This window comes from Sapajus apella, unplaced genomic scaffold (genome assembly GCF_009761245.1).
Source record: "Sapajus apella isolate SASKATOON/1434 unplaced genomic scaffold, GSC_monkey_1.0 scaffold111, whole genome shotgun sequence".
In the NCBI taxonomy this organism is placed as follows: domain Eukaryota; kingdom Metazoa; phylum Chordata; class Mammalia; order Primates; family Cebidae; genus Sapajus; species Sapajus apella.
Window position 1 is genome coordinate 4,624,017 of NW_022437051.1, and position 8,990 is coordinate 4,633,006.

General features: G+C 47.7%; 1 pseudogene; it reads right to left on the minus strand.

Annotated features, from left to right (window-relative positions):
- Positions 1-5,786: 5,786 nt before the first annotated feature.
- On the minus strand, positions 5,787-6,391 carry LOC116537491 (annotated as a pseudogene).
- Between the last annotated feature and the right edge of the window lie 2,599 nt (positions 6,392-8,990).

Here is an 8,990-nt window from a genome sequence, read left to right on the forward strand (position 1 = left end):
TGAGAACACATGGACACAGGGAGGGGAACATCACACACTGGGGCCTTTTGGAGGGTTGGGGGCTAGGGGAAGGATAGCAGAGGGTGGGGGGATTGGAGAGGGATGGTATTAGGAGAAATACCTAATGTAGATGACGGGGTAATGGATGTGGCAAACCACCACGACACTACCTATGTAACAAATCCGCATGTTCTGCACATGTACCCCAGAACTTAAATTATAATAATAAAAAAAAGTCACAAAAAGACAAATGCTGTATGATTCTACTCAAACTCATAGAAATAAAAAGCAGAAAGATGGTTGCCAGAGATTAAGGGAGGAGGAATAGGGTATTGTTGTTTAATAGGTATAGAGATTCAGTTTTACAAGATGAGGCTGGGCGCAATGGCTCATGCCATAATCCCAGCACCTTGGGAAGCCGAGGTGGGAGGGTCACCTAAGGTCAGGAGTTCGAGACCAGCCTGGCCAATATGGCGAAACCCAGTCTCTACTAATAATACAAAAATTAGCCAGTTGTGGTGGCAGGCCCCTGTATTCCCAGCTACTTGGGAGACTGAGGCAGGAGAATCTCTTCAACCCGGGAGGTGGAGGTCGCAGTGAGCCGAGATCTCGCCACTGCACTCCAGCCTGGGTGACAGAGCAAGACTCCATCTCAAAAAAAAAAGAAAGAAAGAAAAAGAAAAACAGTTTTACGAGAAGAAAAGAACTCTGGAACACATTGCACAACAATGTGAAGATACTTAGCACTGCTGAATTGCACGCTTAAAAATAAAGAAAGGCTGGGTGCGGTGGCTCAGGCCTGTATTCAAGTGCTTTGGGAGGCTGAGGCAGGAGGGTTGCTTGAAGCTAGCCGTTTGAGACCAGACTGGGCAAGAAAACAAGACCCCGTCTCTACAAAAAATAAAAAAATTAGTTTGGTGTGGTGGCATGTGGCTGCAGTCCCAGCTACTTGGGAGGCTGAGGCAGGAAGATCACTTGAGTCGCAGAGTTTGAAGTACCACTGTACTCCAACCTGGGTGACACAGCGAGACTGTGTCTCAAAATAAATGGGTATACACACACACACACACACACACACACACACACACACACGTGTATATATACACATATACTCTTACATATATACATACATATATATAAATGTGTGTACATATACATATACATACATATATATGGCCAACATGGTGAAACCCCATCTCTACTAAAAATACAAAATTTAGCTGGGCGAGGTGGTGCAGGCCTGTAATCCCAGCTACTCAGGAGGCTGAGTAGGAGAATCGCTGGAACCCAGGAGGCGGAGATTGCAGTGAACCAAGACTGCGCCACTGCACACTCCAGCCTGGGTGACAAGAGCAAAACTCCGTCTCCAAAAAAAAAAAGTATTATTTCTGTTCTGTTCACTGTCTTTTTTTCTTTCTTTTTTTTTTTTTTGAGAAAGAGAGAGGGTCTCACTCGGTCACACAGTCAGGAGTACAGTGCAGCGGCACAGATGCAATCACAGCTCACTGCAGCCTTCAAATCCCAGACTCGAATGATCCTCCCACCTTAGCCTCCCACGTAGCTGGGACTAGAAGTGAGCACAATTACGCCTGGCTGATTTTTATTTTTTTTTATTTTTTGTAGAGACAGGGCCTCACTATGTTGCCAGGACTGGTCTCCAACTCTTGGGTTCAGGCGATCCTCCTGCCCTGGCCTCCCCAAGTGCTGGGATTACAGGTGTGACCCGCTGCACCAGGACTGTTCACTGTTTTCTTTTGGAGCAAGAGGCTTGGGGAGAGGGAAGTAAAAGGGATCACAGAGACCTGGTGAGGGAAGTGTCAAGCCTGCAGTTCTGTGTTTGGACACGGCTGCTGCATTTTCCACAGCTGTCCTTTTTGCCCAGGACGGCTGAGACCAAACCCCCAAAGCAGAAGTCCCCAGGCCTTCTCCAAGCCTACACACTCCACATCTCCATGCAAACACAGCTCTTTAAATATTGATGATAGAGAGATGGCCCAAAGTTAGTGGCTCTGGAATTCATTCTAATGTAATCAAAAGCAAAAAAATCCAGATTCTGAGGCCATAGGTGGTAAACTGGCTGATTAAACATTCTAGACGTCCTCTCCAAACATTTGCTAATTGCCTGCTAATTTCGCCACTTGATTAGCGATGGGGAAAGTCACTGGTTCCCCCTAGTGGCAACCTTTGGGAACGAGTGTTTCTGAGAACGCATAGCTGCCCAGAAAACAATGACAGGCCCAGTGAGGTGACAAAATAAAGCGCAAAAACAGAGCGTACCATTTCGCCTCCACTTGTGCTATCAAGAGGGTAGGGGCTGGGAACAGGGCTACACGCAGACTACCTCTAGAAATGTCACCACGTGATTGGGATGCTTTAAAGTGTTCTTAAGCAATAGAGACAGTTTTTCCTTACGCAGGAGAAAGTGATCACACAGCAAATGCTGACCGAGGCTGTGCCAGCCACGTTTATACACTGTCTCAAAGTCTGATTCTCTGACCACCTGCGCAGGCGGCACTTGGCACGCTGGTTAAAAGGCATATCGCGGCCGGGTGAGGTGGCTCACGCCTGTAATCCCAGAACTTTGGGAGGCTGAGGTGGGAGGATCACTTGAGGTTGGGAGGTCAAGACCAGCCTGGCCAACATGATGAAACCCCGTTTCTACTAAAAACACTAAAATTAGCCTGGCATGGTGGCGCGTGCCTGTAATTCCCACTGGGGAGGCTGAGGTGGGAGAATTGCTTGAACATGGGAGAAGGAGGTTGCGGTGAGCTGAGATCGTGTCACTGCACTCCAGGCTGGGCAACAGAGCGAGTCTTCATTTAACAAAAAAAAAGCCATATCCCCTAACATGCAAACTCTACAGAATGCATTTCTCTGGAAGTGAACACATAAAACAACTCTCTAGGTGAGTCTTATGAACACTTTTTGAGAATCACTTGAATTCAAAGAAGTTTAAGAAATTCAAATGGGAGCCTGGGCAACATAAAGAGACCCCCATCTCTATGAAAAATTAAAAATTAGCCCCACATATGTGGGGTCCCAGCCACTAGGGAGGCTAAGGTAGGAGGATTGCTTGAGCTCAGGAGATGGAGGCTGCAGTGAGCTCTGATCACACTACTGCATTCCAGCCTGGGCAACAGAGGCAGACCCTATCTCAAAAGAAAGAAAGAAATTCAAACGATTTATCATGGTTGGTGTAGGTGTCTCTCACTAAAAGTCTTGCATATAATCTGACCCAGATGAAAGGAGACCAAGGAGACAGGACTACTAAATCTGTGTGATCCTTCATGGATCCTTGTCCAGAAAAAGGACAATAGTGCAAAAACTGATGAAATTTGGAAAATGTCTGAAGATTAGTTAATAGCATTGCTACAGTGCCAATTTCCTTGTTTTGATCATTGACCTGTGATGACATCTCAAGTATTAACATTTAGGGAAATTGGGTGAAGGCTCTGTGGAAATTCTTTGCACTACTTTTTTCCCAGCTTCTTAGCAAAGACAAACATTTTTGAGAATTAAAACTTATGAGTTTCTTTTGGCCGCGCGCAGTGGCTCAAGCCTGTAATTCCCACACTTTGGGAGGCCGAGGCGGGCAGATCATGAGGTCAAGAGATTGAGACCATTCTGGCCAACATGGTGAAACCCCATCTCTACTAAAAATATAAAAATTAGCTGGGTGTGGTGGCACGTGCTTGTAGTCACAGCTACTCAGGAAGCTGAGGCAGGAGAATCACTTCAACCCAGGTGGCAGAGGTTACAGTGAGCCGAGATCACACCACTGCACTCTAGCCTGGTGACAGAGCAAGACTCTATCTCAAAAAAAAAAAAAAAAAAAAAAAAAAAAAATTAGTTTTTTCATTTGGTAAGGGAGCTTGTTAGAAATACAGATTCTCAGCAACCCCCAAGAACTAATCCAGAATCTACAGTTTAACAAGAGATCCCCAGAGGGATCCTGTGAATTCTCATTCATATGCTCACTGAATTTTCAGAAAGAAAACTGTACTCACATTCTCATTTTATTGATATGGGAAATGAACTCAGAATCATCACCTGTGAGCACAGTGGCTCACACCTGTAATCCTAGCACTTTGAGAGGCCGAGGTGGGAGGATCACTTGAGCCCAGGAGCTCAAGACCAGCCTGGCCAACTTGGTGGAAACCTGTCTCTACTCAAAATATAAAAATTAGCTGGGCATCGTGGCGTGCTCCTGTAATCTCAGCTACTCAGGAGGCTGAGGTTGGAGGATCACCTACCCAAGCCCAGAAAGTTGAGGCTGTAGTGAACCATGATTCCTCCACTGCACTCTAGCCTCGGTGACAGGAGTGAGACCCGGTCTCAAAAATAGAATCATCACTTGAGCAAATAAGTGGCCCAGATTTGAACCCATGTCTAGCTGATGCTAAGGCCCATTCTTTTAGTTAATGAGCTGCCTGCCATCTGGTGCAGATATAAAATTTACTACCACATGCAAGCATGGGACTCAGTTCTTATAAACCCTGTTGTCTGGCTTCCTGCCTGAAGGCAGAGAGATGCATTGGAGAAAGCACTGCACTGCCCTCCAGAGCCACAGTCTGGTCCCAAATCACACCACGCTTCAGTCCTAGAGGTTGCCAAAGCCTCTCAGGAACTCAGCCTCCTCCTCTGCAGGGTGAACGGGCAGGACAGACACCCGGTTCGCACTGTCTCCTCCAGCTCCAGCAGTTCTGTTACCTTTATCCAGGCCCCACGGGTCACTGGAGAGGTGGGGTAGGAAGGATAGCCCCCCATATGTGCACCCAAGAAGTGGATAACACCTCTCATTGGTGTCCTTCCCCCCCACACACACACCCCAAATACTGTAGTAGGCTTCTCTCTTCTTGGGCCCCTGGCCTTTAACTCCAGCCAATAAGACTATCCTCTCAACTAGATGCCTGGGGCAGAAAGACCTGAATCAACAAATGCTCTTTGCAGCGTTGGAGTGGCCCTCAGGTGGTGAAATCTCGGACCTGACTGTGGGCAGGGGAGGAATCTTTCCAGGCTCTTGGGTCTCACCACACACAGGTCTGTTTTTTCAAAGGTAAGCCTTTGAAGGAGAAGCCGCCAGGTCATTAACCCTGCTGCCCGGAGAAGGAAAGTGGTTTCAGCCATACCCAGTCCTGATGACACATCTGGAGGCTACTCCAGGTAAACCCAGTGAGAGGTCTGAGCTTTGCATCTGTTCAGAGTTTATCCTTCAAAAGATTTCGGTGCAAAGGCTGCCTTTCCCTGGCTTTCTCACTTGTCTCAACCCCGTCATATTGGCGTGTGGTGGGGCGGGGAGATTGAAAGAATGAAAATGGAATGATAGAAGCATCCTGAAAAATCCACTCAAACTGTCAGAGGCGTTTGACCCAGAGCAACTCCATCTGGAGTAGGGACTGGGTAAAATGAGGCTGAAACCTACTAGGCTGCATTCCCAGACGGCATTCTAAGTCGCAGGATGAGACAAGAGGTCGGCACAAGATACAGATCATAAAGACCTTGCTGATTAAACAGCTTGCGGTAAAGGAGCCGGCTAAGACCGAAGGCCAAGATAGCAATGACGTCTGGTCGTCCTCATTGCTGCACTCCCACCAGCACCATGACAGTTTACAGACACCATGGCAACGTGAGGAGGTTGCCCTATATGGTCTAAAAAAGGGGAGGCATGAATAACCCACCCTTGTTTAATATATCATCAAGAAATAGCCATAAAATTGGGCAACCAGAGGGCTGCTCTGTCTATGGAGTAGCCATTCTTTTATTCCTTTACTCTTGTTTTTCTTTCCCCTGCCTCAGGTTTATTTGTACAAATAGCACAGGAGGACCCCAGCCCCATGCAGATGGCAGCCCCAGGGGGTTGCACCAGTCCTTCTGTCCTCACGTTGGCAGACAGAGATATCTACTCTGAAGCCTTTGTAGGGGCCTGGGCACCTGTGGGAGCCTGAGCTGGAACTGAAGCTGGAGCTGCAGGCTGGGCCTTGGTTTGATCCTTGGCCTTGGCCTTGGCCTTGACCTTTGGCCAGCAGAGCCTGAGCCCCTTGGCAGTGCGTGCGCGAGCTTCCCAAGCTTGGGGTGGGCAATGTAGGCAAGTCGATGGAGCTTGCGGCTGACACCCCCTTTGGGATCTTGGGCTTAACCTCCTTGGGCTTTACGAGGGCCGTGATGGCCTCGGTGCGTGCACTCGTGGCCTTGGCCTTGTTGGCCTGCATCTTCTTTAGGCCCTTCTTGTTGTGCTTCTTGGCAAAGCACATGTTCCTCAGGAACTTGGGGTCCACCCCCTTAAGAGATTCGTACCTTTGTGATCGGGATTTCTTGATACCATTTCTGTGCCATTTTCGGGACTGGTTGGTGTGGTGTGGTTCTTGGACTTGGCCATGTCTGCACCTAAGCCACGGTTGCCGAAGTGCCTAGGACCAGAAGAGCTATTCCTTTACTTTCTTAATAAATTTACATTCACTTTATGGACCTGCCTTGAATTCTCCAGATCCAAGAACCCTCTCTTGGGGTCTGGCTTGGCACCCCCTTCCTGTGATAAAACCGGTAGTGGAGTGCAAACACCTGCCTGCCTGCCTCTCTTCCTTCCTTCCTTCCTTCCTTCCATCCTTCCTTCGACAGAGCTTCACTCTGTCACTGTTACCCAGGCTAGAGTGCAGTGGCACGATCTGGGCTCACTGCAGCCTTCACTTCCCGGGTTCAAGTGATTCTCCTGCTTCAGCCTCCTGAGTAGCTGGGACTATAGTCATACGCCGCCACACCCCACTAATTTTTAAATTTTTTTTTTATTTTTAGGAGAGACAGGATTTGGCCATGTTGGTCAGGCTGGTCTCGAACTCCTGACCTCAGGTAGTCTGCCCACCTCGGCCTCCCAAAGTGCTGGGATTACAGATGTGAGCACTCTCAGAGCTTCTCAAACTTTAGTGAGTATTCCTAGAGATTTTGTTAAGAAAGAAAATCACATGCCCAGCCACAATTTTCTTTCTTAGTCCTCTCTCCCCCATTGCCTGGTTATGGGGAAACCTCACATTTTTAGAACATTTTCCTGAAGGAGAGGGTTGTTGGGGGTGGGGTGAGTATCACAATCCTTAGAGTAGCTGTTTCCCACCCTCCCGCCGCAGGGGTGATTATTTCTAAATGTCATTCCTAAAAAAGAGATGGTAGTTAAGAGGTTAAGACATTTATTTGGGGAGTTTTCTAAATACCTGTTTCACTCCATGAGTATCCTAGGATCTGTGAGTTCGTTTTTTGAGAATCTTGCTCTGTCCCCCAGGCTCACTGCAACTCCGCCTCCCGGGTTCAAGCAATTCTCTTGCCTCGGCTTCCCAAGTAGCTGGGATACTACGCCACTATACTTGGCTAATTTTTTTGTATTTTTAGTGGAGACAGCGTTTCACCATGTTGGCCAGGCGGTCTCCAACTCCTGAGCTCAGGTGATCCACCCACCTCGGCTTCCCAAAGTGCTGGGATTACAAGCATAAGCCACGGCGCCTGGCTCCCCGCCCCCCCCTTTTTGTTTTGAGACAGGACACTGCTCTGTCACCCAGGCTGGAGTGCAGTGGCTCATTCATATAGCTCACTGCAGTCTCAAACTCTCAGCATAAGCAATTCTCCTGAATAGTTAGAACTACAGGCATGTGCTATTATGCCCAGCTAATTTTTAAATATATATCTAGACACGATGGTCTCACTACGTTACCCAGGCAAGTCTTGAACTCCTTGCCTCCAGCAAGTCTCTCATCTTGGCCCCTAACGTGCTGGCATTGCAGGCATGAGCCACCATGCCCTGCCAAAGTAGCTTTCCTTCCTAACAGACACCTACCAAGATAGTTCTGGAGCTCCTTTGCCTAAGAATCACATGAAGTAATTTTCACAGGTGTTGGGCAGGACCCAGCAATTTGCATTTTTAATCAGCATTCAAGGCAATTCCACTGAGGAAGTTCTGAAGGGCGCTCTCAGAGCTTCTCAAACTTTAGTGAGTACTCCTAGAGATTTTGTTAAAAATGCAGATTTTGATTCAGTGGGTCTGGGGTGCTGCTGAAGATTCCGCATTTCTTCTTTTTTCTTTTATTTTGAAACGGAGTCTTACTCTGTTGCCTAGGTTGGAATGTAGTGGCATGATCTTGGCTCACTGCAACCTCTGCCAACTGGGTTGGAGCAATTCTCCTGCCTTAGCCTCCTGTGTAGCTGGGATTACAGGTGTGCGCCACCATGCCTGGCTATTTTTTGTATTTTTAGTAGAGACGGGGTTTCGCCATGCTGGCCAGGCTTGTCTTGAATTCCCTGCCTCAGGTGATCCACCCACCTCAGCCTCCCAAAGTGCTGGGATTACAGGCCTGAGCCACTGTGCTCTGCCAAAGATTCCACGTTTCCAGCAAGCTCTGAGAATCTACTAACACTGCTGGCCCAAGAGCCCCTGCCCAGAGTTGCAGGGCCCTGTGGTCTCAAGCCCCTTCTGGTTGTGTATCCTGGTTCCAGTGCTTTCTAACAACATGTGCTTTCTGTTATAAGCTTCCGGATTTATCAGAACAAAGTTGATCTAGGAAAGCTATGACAGTAATTTTGTATACCCGTTTCCCTGCCAAAAAATAAATAAAATGTTGTGTGATTGCTAGAGCTTAGATAAAATTGTGGAAGACAACCAAACATAACGAAATCTTGCCAGTCAGCTAAGAAGTAGGCTATTTTTGAAAGCCATGTAAACTTCAATAGAAAGTCTGCTGGGACCAGGTGTTTTCCGGTCTTGGGAGACAAAACTGCTAATTCAGGCTCCAGCTGCACACATTTTTCTTTCTTGAACATTTTTTTTTTTGTCTTGGGAAAAAGACTTTTAAATTCAGTGACAGCAGAGCTCTAGAGCTCATTTAGACAGAACTTAAACTGTTCTCCGGTGCCTTATCTGCTGAACTGCGTGTATCCCAAAGCCACCAGCAGAACATCTGTGCCTGTGATGAGCTGATGGGAAAGTTGGAAGCTTGACCTAGGCTGACCATACA